The following is a 12,427-nucleotide window of genomic DNA, read 5'->3' on the forward strand; positions in this document are numbered from 1 at the left end:
GAATGGCAATGCGCGGTGGTCGAGACTGGTGGATACCCTCGTGGATGGATAGATCCTACTGATCCTACTGATGGGAATATTGATGGATTAATAAGTTTTGTTTGGAGCTCCACGACTGATCTTTCCTATGGCCCCTTTATTACGTGGAGATTTTGTATGCCTATTGGCCTTCCAACATTACAAACAATCGCCTCAAATCATAATGCCCTCTCGCACTTTTCCAGGGTATTATAATAATGCAGTGTGCAGCAAGGAGAAAAAGGAAAAAGAAGAAGAGGAAGCAAAGAGCGAAACGCTGCGAACGCCAGCTGAGGGCAGCGCTGCTTTAATGCTGCTTCTGCCGCCTTTGCTGTTGTTTCCTTTGCGCTGCGTCGTGTATAAAAATTTAACATCTGCTCCTTTCATGATTTCGGAAAACTCAAAACTCGTACAAGAGCGACAGCCAGGCAGCAGCAACAACAACAGCAACAACAGCAGCAGCAACAGCGAGGGCTGTAATGGCACAAATATAAATATGTGAGTGTATTAGTCTCTCTCTCTCTCTCTGTCTCTCTCACTCCCGTTCTCCCTGCGTTCCCCCTCCCTTTCCGGCTGCTGGCTGTTAATGCATTTGGTTTGCTTTACTCGTATTACGTGCATTTTCTGCTCCAGAGATCCAGCAATGGAGCCGTGCGGGATGTGGAGGAGAGATAGAGAACGCTCTCTCTCTGTCTCTGTCTCTGTCTCTGTCTGTGCCTCTGACTCTGACTTCGGAAGCTGCTGCCAACTGGCAGATCTTATGCAGAATAAAATAAATTAAAATAAGTAGAGGAACAAGGGGATGGAGATGTGGATGGAGACGGAGACGGAGAGACAGGATAGTGCTGATAGTCCTTTGGCTGCAACCAACTCCTCCTGGTGGTGCATTCAACTTCAGTGCAAGAATTTTCACTCTTGATGGCTTTGCCCTTGCGGTAAAGTGTTGTTCTGCCTTTGACTCTCTCGCAGAAGGAGCTCCACAGACGGGGGGTATATTCGCTTGATCAGAAAGTGAGGGGTACCTCTCTAGGGATCACAAATTGTGGTTAAGGATGAACAGAAGAGTGCTCGTACAATAAGAAAATGCACTTCCACCTCCACTTTTTTGGTCAAATTTACATTGAAATATCTTCTATAATCTACGACCAATCGGTTATTCCAGGTAGAGGTCCTAACACCTCCTAGCAGATCCTTATCCAATCCTTTCACAGCTAATAACGATAAGACTCGAGTGTTCCATAGGACTCCCCTCTGTCATACAATCCACCAGATAGTGCCCTGTTGTCCTCCAGGATTTCCTATAGCCACGTTCCTTGGCAACTCCTGAAGTCAAACATTCTGCAGGGCATCGACTATTCGTTGTCCTGCACAAATATTTGCTTAACTTATTTTATTATTATATTTTTTATCTTATTTTATTCTTTTACATTTCGTGCGCATTTCGTTCATTTTTCAAATACGTGAACTGCAGCGCAACTGTCAGATACATTTCTGGTATTCCTTTGTATTGCGGCTGCATGCAATGCGAATGTCCTTTGCTGTCCGCACAAAGGACACGCAGGGAGCCAGTGAGAAAGAGACAGAAAGTGGAGGCGAAAGTTCCAGGACGTTTTCTGGGTACCAACGACTATATCTGACTGGAGAACCCTATCCTGTGGGTATCTGAAACTTGGATAAAGTTCTCCACAGGGCCGGCTGCATTTTTGTTTGTGCAGATGTTCCGCTTGGCAACGTCTTCCTATCGTCCTCTCGTCCTCCTTTCCCTTGGCCCCTCCCTCTGGGCTCTATCTGTATCTTTGTATCTTTGTATCTCTGTAACTCTGTTCCGGCGACTGTGCCTCGTGTGATTTTTCGTGTTTGCACGCGCATAGGACAGGTCAGTGTTCCCTTGTCTAAGGGTTGGGCCGTGGCCGTGCCGCGCCGTGCCTCCTGGATATGGATGGGTACGGGGGGTACGGTATCCTGGCTGGTATTCCGTTACGCAATGCAAATAGGCGACGGCTCCGACATACCACGGACGCCTGTCAGCGCCAGGCAACAATGCAACTGTCAAGGTTTCCTACGCCGTTTCGCTCCCGGCTCACATCCCGCGCGCATTCACGTGCAACGGGCATCAAAAGGCCTCCCCACCCAGCCACCCACCACGCAACCGACAAAAAATGGGTCCTGGCCAGAGCCTCGGCTTGGATTGAGTTGAGTGAACACACAGGGCACAAAGCTCCACTAATAGTTGGCATGAAACGAGGTTGAAAACGGCGAAAAAACAGCCAGGAAAAAAGTGAAATGAAATCAACTGACATATAGAGCCAGCCAGCAACAGAGGCGCCTCCCCATGCCCCATGCCGCATGCCTCATGCCCCATGCCTCGTGCTCCATGGCCCATGCCCGACTTTGCCCCTCGCAACTCTTTACAAACAAAACAGAAGGAGCATGAGTGCACGGAAGGATACTCGGAGCTCAAGGGGTGCAACGGGTATATACCCTCGCTACTGTGGTGGGCCATGAGATTGGATAGACTCTGGTCGAAGTTTGATGGAAATATCTTTCGAATTCTGGACCGATCTGTCGCATCATAGCGGGGGAGGATCTGTGGAACAGATTTCTGCTCACAAACAGACAGACGAGCGTCTTATAATTCCAATCGTACATATATCCCCTATAAGCAAAGCAAAGCTGTCAAAATGTGTTAAAACTCATCAGACCCTTCACTGGCATGGGTATACAAAGAGTTAGGGGGGGGTAGAGAGAGGTGGGGAAAGGCAAATTGTACCGAAATCCCGCAACAGCAGCAGCCAGTGCATTGCCAGGATATGGCACACACACACACACACACACGTACAGCAAAGAGTACGCACCCATACAGGCACACAAGGTCCTGGTCCCCTGCGTCCAGCTATAACTAAATAACGAGGACAGCGAGAGCAGGAGCAGGAGCAGGAGCCAGAGAGATGCAGTTGCAAAAAAAAAACGCAAAAAAATATCTGCCAGTCGCCGCGATGCTGCCCCACACAGACACACATACATACATGGATTGCAAGTTCGTATTGTGCGCGCGAAACTAGGGAACAATTTTTTAATTGGAACAACAACTGTACAGCGACGCAGCAGAAGCGCAGCAGCGGCAACAGCAACAAAAGCGCACTTCAAACGCCGCATTTTGTGTCTGTGTGTGTGTTAATGAAAGAGAGAGATGCACAATATCGGCGAGTGTGTGTGTGCGCATCAAACAGGACAGGACCCTCGAACCGATAGACGCAACTCGAACTTGAACGTCAACAGAACAAGCAACCACAACAACCCATTGCACATTGGGCGGAAATGCCTCAAAGCTACATACATACATATGTATGTATGTTGTTTAATATTATGCCCCTTAAATAAATGTCCTCTCTGAATGAAATTATAGGAATCAGATCTTTATGGACATCCTTGGCCTTTTGGCAACACTTTAAAGTCAGCTGTTTGTGTTTATTTGTACCAAAAAGGGTATTATTTATTATGGAAAATGTACGTCAAGGTTGCTTACAATAAAGTTAACCTCAAAATCCCTATCTTTCGCTATAAGATTGCGCGTGATGTTGGTTGCAACATGACGACACCGATTTTAATTTAATTTTGTACATATACAAATAACAATAAATTCTAGCTTATTTATTTTGTTGAATTTTTGTATTTAAAAATATTAATAAATATGGTAATGAAAATAGTTACAATAATATATTATATTATATATTAATACAACATTTTAGTTATTGGTTTATTAAAAACTGAATTTTAATGATTTTCCTTAATTTTGGTGGTCGCATTTCCGCCCAATGTGCACTGCCACAGGATCGTCCTGTTCAGCAACATGTTGTCAGGAAAAGCACGCAAATATGAGTCGAACCGCATGGTCTCGAAAAAAGGTATGGACCACGAGGCAAAGCGGCCGCAGAAACATTTCGGCGACCCCTCGCACCGCACCCCAGCGTGTTTGATCAACAATATGCCATGAAGCCTTGTGGGCAGTCACCGTATGCTGGGAATCGGGGTTGCATTTTACCTTGTATGCGTTGTGCCCGTCCGTGCCCGCTTTGCCCGCCATAGCCATAGCCATAGCCCGTTCTTCGCTCAGCAACACGCGCTTGTTGCCGGGCAACATTTGCGAGCAGCAGCAACTTTTGAAGGCGCGGGCATATTTGAAAGATTTCTATTGCTGTGCTGTTGCGTGGTGTCCCGTGTGTCCTTAAAAGCGAAAAGTTTCCTACGAAACAGCGGAACACCCGCCGCTGGTTTTTGAGCGCTACTACAAAAAACACAAGTGCAGTGCGAAAGAGTAGCGTTTTTTTTTTGTTTATTTTTTTCCGCCTCCCCCTCAAAACATATCGTAGATTTTCGTTATTGGCCGCCCAACAACAAAATAGTAAACAAAAGTGAAATAATATCCTTATGGATCTGGTGGATGTGATCATCGCGCGATTAAGGACTCCACTCCCTTTCCCCTGGAATGAGTAACTTGTCCCAGTTTTAAGATCTTTTTGTGCAAGTGCGAGACCAGTGAAAGACCAGTGCCAGCAACGACAACAACAACAACAAGGAGGAACCACAACTAATGTTGCACTTAGCGTTAGTTCCGGTTCCTGTTCTAATTCCTGCATCTCCCTGCATTTTCTTCGGTTTTTCCTTTCGTTGTCGCGTGTCGCGCGTTCCATCCCGTTACTTTCGTTTTCGTGCGCGTCTGCCGGCGGCCCAGCTCATCGGGAAACTGCATTTCTGGATTTCCAATAGCCTCCAGTCCAGTCCAGCGAAGGACACAACACGAAATATGGATTAACACAACGGTTTGTACCCAGAATCCTCTCCTACCTAGCACATATATCCCATCCGCATTTCCTAGGGAGTTCCCCTGATCGTTCCTTATGAGGGTCAAGTGATGTGAAGAAAAGTGTTTAGGCAGCATCATCGAGGGGATAAATGGTGTCCAAAAAGTGACCAAATAATACACAGAATGAGTCCCCCTCCGACAATCAGTGAAATACAGGAAGTAGACTCCTTCCCCCCAGAAAAGGCAACACGTAATCAGCGAAGAGATAGCGCACATTTGTTGCTCCAACTTCTCGCTGGTTATTGCTCATCCGAGGATCATATTACAATCATAGCATCCTCGGGCACTTGCCACAATCAAAAATCCACCTAAATGCCCCATTTTCAGTGGCTTTAGGTGTCGTTTTCGAAAGCGAACTGCAAGCAAAACAAACAATAAAATTGGGTGCCAAAAAAAAGACAAGAATAATATAATAATAAAGTTTGGGGCAAACTCTGGCAGCCAAAAAAAAAAAAAAGTTGACACAGATACATTTTGGAAATGAGTAATGACACACACACACACACACAGGCACAGGCACACACGGAGAACGGGATGAGGCGGAACAGAACACTGTTGCTGCCAGCATGTCAGCATCATTTGCGAGATACATTTCGCATCTGTATCTGTGGCAGTGGCAGCTCAAACTTAAATTAAAAAGCAGTCCCCACCCCCCTTCCACCCCGAGCCCGCCTACCACTCTGAAGACTCTGAAGAGTTATGCCATTCCCAGGGTCCCCGAAAAACGTGCCGCGAACGTGAAGACAACAAATAAAAACAGAACAGAACAGAACAGAGAACAGAACAGGCACACACACACAGAGATCCACACAGCCCGTATATCTGGGCTGCTGCAAAGATACAGATACTCGTACTGGCGTGGCCTAACAGTAACGTGCGTACGCCACCGAGGCACGAACATAGGCTCTGCCTCCTGCCTCATGCCTCCTGCCTCATGCCCCTGAAGTGCGGCTTCTTTTTGGCGCGCTCAAAACAGAAGCGCCAAAAAAAAACCCAAACACAATATAACACAAAGAACGGAAGAAAACACAGAGAACGAACACAATAAAGAAGATGTCCAAAAGCGAAATGAAACGAAAGCGAAAGCCAAAAGCAGCAAGAAAGCCACCCAGAGCCCCCACCCCCCTCCCCCCTTGGGCAGAAGAAGGCCCACGCCCAGAGATGCCAATAAATGGACTTTAAAGGCAGACAAAAACAATAAAAACAACAAGGAAAGAGTAGCTTTGGGGACCGAGACTTGAGAAGCTCTTGTGGCTCGAAAGATACACTTATATCTTATATCTGAAGTAGCGACTTGGTAGTATCTTTCTTGGGATATTGGAGCAAAAATAAGTATCATCTGTTCATAGGATATAGAACAGCCTATAAACTATCCTTCGCTCTGTGTGTGTGTGTGACAAACGTCTTGTGAAAGTCTGCATACCCGCACTTCTGGCCTTCCCATGAAAAGCAAACAAATTGCGGCGCAGAGCCAAGAAGTTCAAGTTCAACGACGAGCTAAAAAGCTAAATGTATCTTGCAGATGCGGCTGGAATGGGCATACCAGTATCTGCTGGATGTGCGCCTCCCCGCGTGCAATTTGTCGGACTCGACTCTGTGCCGCCGCTGCCGCCGCTGCCGCCGCCGCACACATGTGCCGCCAACTGGCTGCAATTTTTATGACTCCTTCTCGCTGGCGCAGCCATTGAAGATGATGTGCGATTACCCCCAATGAATTAGCAGATACATTCTATATTTAGATGTATTTATAACACCCTCACAGGCGCACGCAGGGACACTGCATTCTGTTTACATTTTCCCTCACATTTTCATTCATAAAACACACGAAAATTGGAGGGAAAACATGCGAATGGGAATGCGAAGGAAAAGCGCGCGCCGCACGGCACACAGGTAGCATAACGGTAAAGGCATAAGGACACGCAGGCAAATTAAGGCTTTGACCTAGAGAAAAAAATAAACAACAAGCAAAGGACACTCACCCACCTCTAGGCAGCCAGGCCAGGCCACCCAACCACCCACCCACCTACTGCCCCCGCCCAGGCACTTTCCCTCTCCTGTTAGCACAGTAACGTGCGTGACTTTGAGCAGGCAGGAGGTGGCAGGAGGTGGCAGGAGGCAAGAGGAGGCAAGAGGCAAATGACAAACTCGTAAATCTCAACACACTCACACGGAAAGCAGCGTAGGTTGCGGCATGGAGTGGCATAAGTACTTGCCTCACATCCGTGTGTATGCATGTGTGCTACTCAGCTGTCGATGTGGCAGGCTCGGCTCTCCTCCTCCTCCACTCCTTTGCATGGCTTCATTGTGCCGCATAGCACGTTTCATTTCATCCACACACACACACACCTGCCCCCCCACTGCAACACACGGTGAAACCCCCTCGGGCGGGGGCACAACTCAATTTACACGTGACATAAAGACATCAAGACAGAGAGAGAGGGAGGGAGAGGGAGAAAGGGAGCACATATTAACCCACGAGGTTGCGATATTTAACAAGATATTTTTTAAATAAATTTGCTGTGTCTTTTTTTCGGGTAAAGTAATTGGATTTAAGGTTTGATCTTTTATTTCATGAAAGAGAACTCGAATGGCAAACAAGAAACTAAATCTAAGGATCACACTTGAAAGGCGCCTTTCGCTTATGGGCAATTTAATCAGCAAACAGTCCTTCGACGTCGTTCCGCTTAATGTGGTAAGGAAACCTTGTGGTCGAGGTTTGGTTAGTCCTATCCATCCACACTTTATTCCCCGTCAAGGTTATGAGGTGTCCTCCCAAAGGAGTCCCCCATCCTCTGTCCACACGACCCCCCCATCGAGTGCAGCAAGGGGTTGCCGGTTGCCGTTTGGAATTCACAGAAGTGCAATTTCCACTGCGATGTTTATGGCAAATTAGACTACAAATAAAAGTCACTCGTATTTCCCTGCTCATTAAACCTGTTTCCATGTAATACCCTCCCCCCACTCCGCCGCCCCGCCCCAAAGTACACCACCCGAAAACTCGGCAAAATTGGAATTTTATTCATTAAGTTTTAGCTGCCAGTGAATTTTGCAACAAAATTATGCTGCAGATAGAAATGGAGCAGGGGAGAGGGGGAGAGGCATGGCGGGTTAGAATTTTAATAATATATTTTCCAAAACAATCTTTTCGTGGCAAACAATTCTCATATGAGAAACAAAAGTTGTAAACAAGCGCCGAAAATGTTCATGGACAACATATTCAAATATTACATTTAAGCAGACGAACATGTGGCAAGGATGGGGAGGGGGCAGGGAGGCAGGAGCCACTGTGGAAAGAGGGCACTTCATTTGCACAAATCGGGAGACAGACAGACAGACAGATTGTCGGTTAGAAAAGCTGGGAACATGACACTGCCACATACTGTTTGGGGATTGCATTTGATATGCCCCAAGTTGTGGTTTCCGAAGGACTGCTACTTAGGGGCAGGACTCTGATGAAGGGAATTATGTGTTCGAGATCTGAACAACTTTTATACCATTAATAGCACTGTATTTGGAGCACTTTTCGACACTGTTCAACACTGTTTTTGTTATACGTTCGAGTGGGATGCAATTTCCGTTGTCGAATATTCAGGGATCCCACCCCAGAGCGGGCGTCTCCTGCTTCAAAGGGTATCCCTTCCGTCGAGACTTTCGCTGGCTCTCTCCTCAAAACAAACAATAAAGTCGAAAACTATGCTGCACACAGGTACATACTACCAGGGAGTAGTGGCATTTTGCCATAGCTGGTTGCAACTTCCTTCTGCTGCGGCTGCCTCTCGCCTCTCGCCTGTCATCCTTCATCCTCGTGCATTGTCATGGCTGGCTTCACTTGCAACTTCTGTGCCCGTGTGTGTATCTGTGTGTAGCCTAGTTCTTCTTCCGCTCTCTCTGTTCCTTTAGATACAGATACCCGAAAAAAAAAAACAGCCCTCGCCCTCGACTCCATTCCCGACTTTGTTTTCCAAATGACGCATTGTTCAGTCACATATATGTACATATATCCGCATATATCCGCCCCGTTGCTGTCCGTGTGTGCGTGTTTAATTTGCAAATTCGAAAAAAACATGGAGAAAAAAAAAATGTTGCAAAAATGTGTGGCATTAAACGTAAAGGCAAACAAGAAATTGAAGTGAATTGCGGTCATTGTTCCCCTGTTCTGCTCTGCTCTGCTCTGTTCTCTCCGTGTGTTTCCTCTGTTCTATAAACCTTAAGTAAACACCGCACAACATGCGGCAGTTGCAAATAGAAATCATTCAAATATCTAACATTGAAATTTCCATGAAACCCGTGTGGATCCCATGGCGATAAGATTGGAGTGCTTGCCCCAAAGATAAGGACTTTCGGCGGACGATCGCCGTTTCAGCAAGATAAGAGCTTCGGGCCTTGGGCTCCCATCAATCCGATCAATCGATTTTATGAGCAGAAAATCGATTAGGTAACTGAATTTATATAATTTAGGGAGCGGAAATGGCGCAGGATTTGCAGAAAAACCAAAAAAAAGCAAAAAAGAAGCTCTAATTGTGCCACTCGAGCATTGCCACATGTTGCCAGATCTCGGCTGCTTCCTCTTCTTTGGCCTAATTTTGAGCAAATCGCGAATGGGAATCTGGATCTTTATCGCGACTCTCGTCGTAACTCTCCTCCCGAGGGACACGGAGAGGAGTGGAGAGGGGCACACGGTCGGTTACAGCTGCAGCCCGACAGGATGGCCTGCCTGCCTGCCTGCCTGCCGCAAAAGTGGAAACGCGAAACGGAATCGCATAAAACGGAAAGTGCAGCAAATTGTGGCAGCTGCAACATTTCTGCAGGTTCTCTCCTTATTTTCTTGCCTTTTTTTCGTGCTTCTCTTGGCCGTTGGCCTTTTACCGTTTTTATTGAAGGCAACAAAGAAGAAGAAGCAGCAGCAGCAGCAGAAGAAGACGACGACGACGACGATGATGAGGCAACTAATGTGGCAAAGAGTGCGGCAGGGTACGGTACGCGGTGGCAAGGGCACACAGCAATTGCAGCACGCAAATTGTAGTCGACAAAATAATCAGACTTTAATTGTCGTTCTGCAACAATGTGCATGGAAAACGAGTGGCAGAGAGAGGACGGGGGGGGGGGGGGGGGGGGGGGGCAGGACGAGGAGGAGGAGGAGGAGGAGCAACGAGAGCCACAAGGAAACATGAGAGAGAAAAAACAGCAGCAGCAGCAGTAGAACAAAGGGAGAATGAGAGTCAATTTTCAAAAGTTTGTCAACTGAAAATCAGTTTGCAAAAGTTTCGGGAAGAGGGTTAGAAAAGTACAGAAATTGTATTTTATGGCCAGGGAAACTCTTTGGGATCCAAAGGAGCTACCGAAAACCAAGTTAGTCGATAAATATCGATAGTAGTAATGGTAATAGATAGTATCGCGGCTAATGTTTAGCTATATTCGGAAACAGAAGTGGCCATTCGCTGGGGGGAAATTTTTACACGAAAATCATTCGTCAGTCGATCGCTTAGAGAGGGAGAAACGAAGAATGAGGGAAGGAATTACTATATTTTATGGGGAAGTATCCTTCTTTTTCATTTACAAGACTTGGAAATAAATATATACATACATACCTATGTATATAAATATATGAAAAAAGATATATGTATTCCTTAAGATTTTCCAGCTTAAAATTTCGGGGATCCAACTTTTATAGCAACGCAAATCTCCGTTTAAAATATATCCTGCAAGGTCAAATGAAAAATAAAGAAGAAATATAAAATATTCTTAATAGAAAGGGCATTTCTATAAGATCTACGACCCCCCCTTAAGACCAATCACCGAAGGTCCTGCTAATTGTCCTGCAGTTCAGAATCATTCAATTTACGGATGCATCCTCCAGTCTGCTGCTGCGAGTCGAAACTCCTTCTAGTCACGCAAAATGTATCTGAGATCTGATGATCGTTGGGGCTAGTCAATGTCAAATTATCTCACACTTCAACACCTCCAAAAACGAGCCCACATATGCAACGATAATGTGGCTCTTCCTCTGTGGCAGTGGCAGTGGCAATGGCAGTGGCAGTGGCAATGGCAATGGCAGCTTGGGGCAACATATATCATCATCATCACCATCTACGATGCCGAGAGCCCAATGAACTTTCTGAAGCGCAACGAAACGACGTTTCTGAAGCGCTGGCCAAATGCAAAAAAAAAAAACCCAAAAGGACGTGGTACAAAAAAAAAGGTACACCTGTGCCGCCGAACCAACAAAAATAAATACAAAAAAATAAAGAAAAGAAAGAAAAATGGCGAAAAAAAAACACGGCAAGAAAATGACAACGGGCGTTGAAGGCAACTGGAAATACGCTAAAGTATCTGTGTGTCTGAGTATCTGAGTATCTGTATCTGTGTGTGTATTTATTTGCGAGTGTGCATGTGTGTGTGTGTGTGTGTGAGGCTTTACAAAAGCCAAAGAAACTTGGCAGCAGCATAACTTACAAGACGCAGCAGCAGCAGCGGCAGCAGCAAAAAAGCGATAAAAAAACCCAGAAGTGAGTGTCCTTTAGCTTCATTTTTTTATGGGAACTTTGCTTCTTTTTCTTCTTTTTTTTTGTTGCCGCCGCTTCCTGCCTCGCCGTGGCACTGGCACTGGCACTGGGACTCTTCTTGGGTCTTGGCCAACGCCGCTCATTATACAGGCAAAGACCATAATTATGTGTTGAAGCTTTGTAGATGTTTAAAAGCGAGAAACAGAACGAGAGTGCGAGAGAGAGAGAGAGGGAGAGAAGGAAGGTAGAGCAAAGTTTAAGATACTTTTTAGCAAGGATATGCCCAGAACGTTTTAGCCGGTGGTTTCCTTACAGACTTCTCGGGTTCTGGCTATTCAAAATGGAAACCCGCGTTTAAACAAACGTTTTCCATGTATAATTTGAAGGGGCCTTTGATAGAAATTACATTTCATAATATTTTCAATTCCTACAACAAAAAAAGTAATTATTTTTCATCTCTTTACAGCTTTCAATCAAAGGATTTGAGGATACAAAAATAACAACAACAATTATATTCTGGCAAAATCTAGGGAAATATTCGCCCACTTTTTGGCTAACAATCAAAATTACAAACAAAAAAATATATATCTTGGAAACCAAATACAAAAATGAGTTAAAAAATCATAGAAAATAAAACAAATGACAAATATTTAATATTCTACGAATTAAGGCCAAGAAACCGCTAATGTTTATGTAATTCTTAAGAGCCCAGAACCCAAAACAAACAAACAAACGGAAGACAAAGATTTTTAAGCCTACGAATTAAGTACAATCTACATTTAAACAACAAAATATTAAATATAAAATACAAAAATTCACTTAACTGCAACTATTTTTATAATCAACAAAACAACAACAACAAACAGACAACAAAACGAAGGAAGAAAAAACCAACAAAACAAACATAGTACAAAGGATTCATCAATTTTACAAAAACAAAAACCAAGCAACAGCAACAACAACAAATATTCATAAAGCGATACAAAAAAAATATCAAAACAAAAGCAAAACTTAATCAATAAAAAAAACAACAACAATATAT

At 45.0% G+C, this 12,427-nt stretch overlaps 1 long non-coding RNA gene across 1 annotated transcript; it reads left to right on the plus strand.

Moving 5' to 3' along the window:
- The first annotated feature begins 4,097 nt into the window (after positions 1–4,097).
- Positions 4,098–12,250, plus strand: LOC117184818 (uncharacterized). Its single transcript, XR_004470292.1, has 2 exons — positions 4,098–4,838; positions 11,852–12,250. It is a non-coding gene; the product is annotated as an uncharacterized lncRNA (long non-coding RNA).
- Positions 12,251–12,427: the final 177 nt, after the last annotated feature.

The sequence above is a fragment of the Drosophila pseudoobscura genome, chromosome X (genome assembly GCF_009870125.1).
Source record: "Drosophila pseudoobscura strain MV-25-SWS-2005 chromosome X, UCI_Dpse_MV25, whole genome shotgun sequence".
NCBI classification, from domain to species: Eukaryota; Metazoa; Arthropoda; class Insecta; order Diptera; family Drosophilidae; genus Drosophila; species Drosophila pseudoobscura.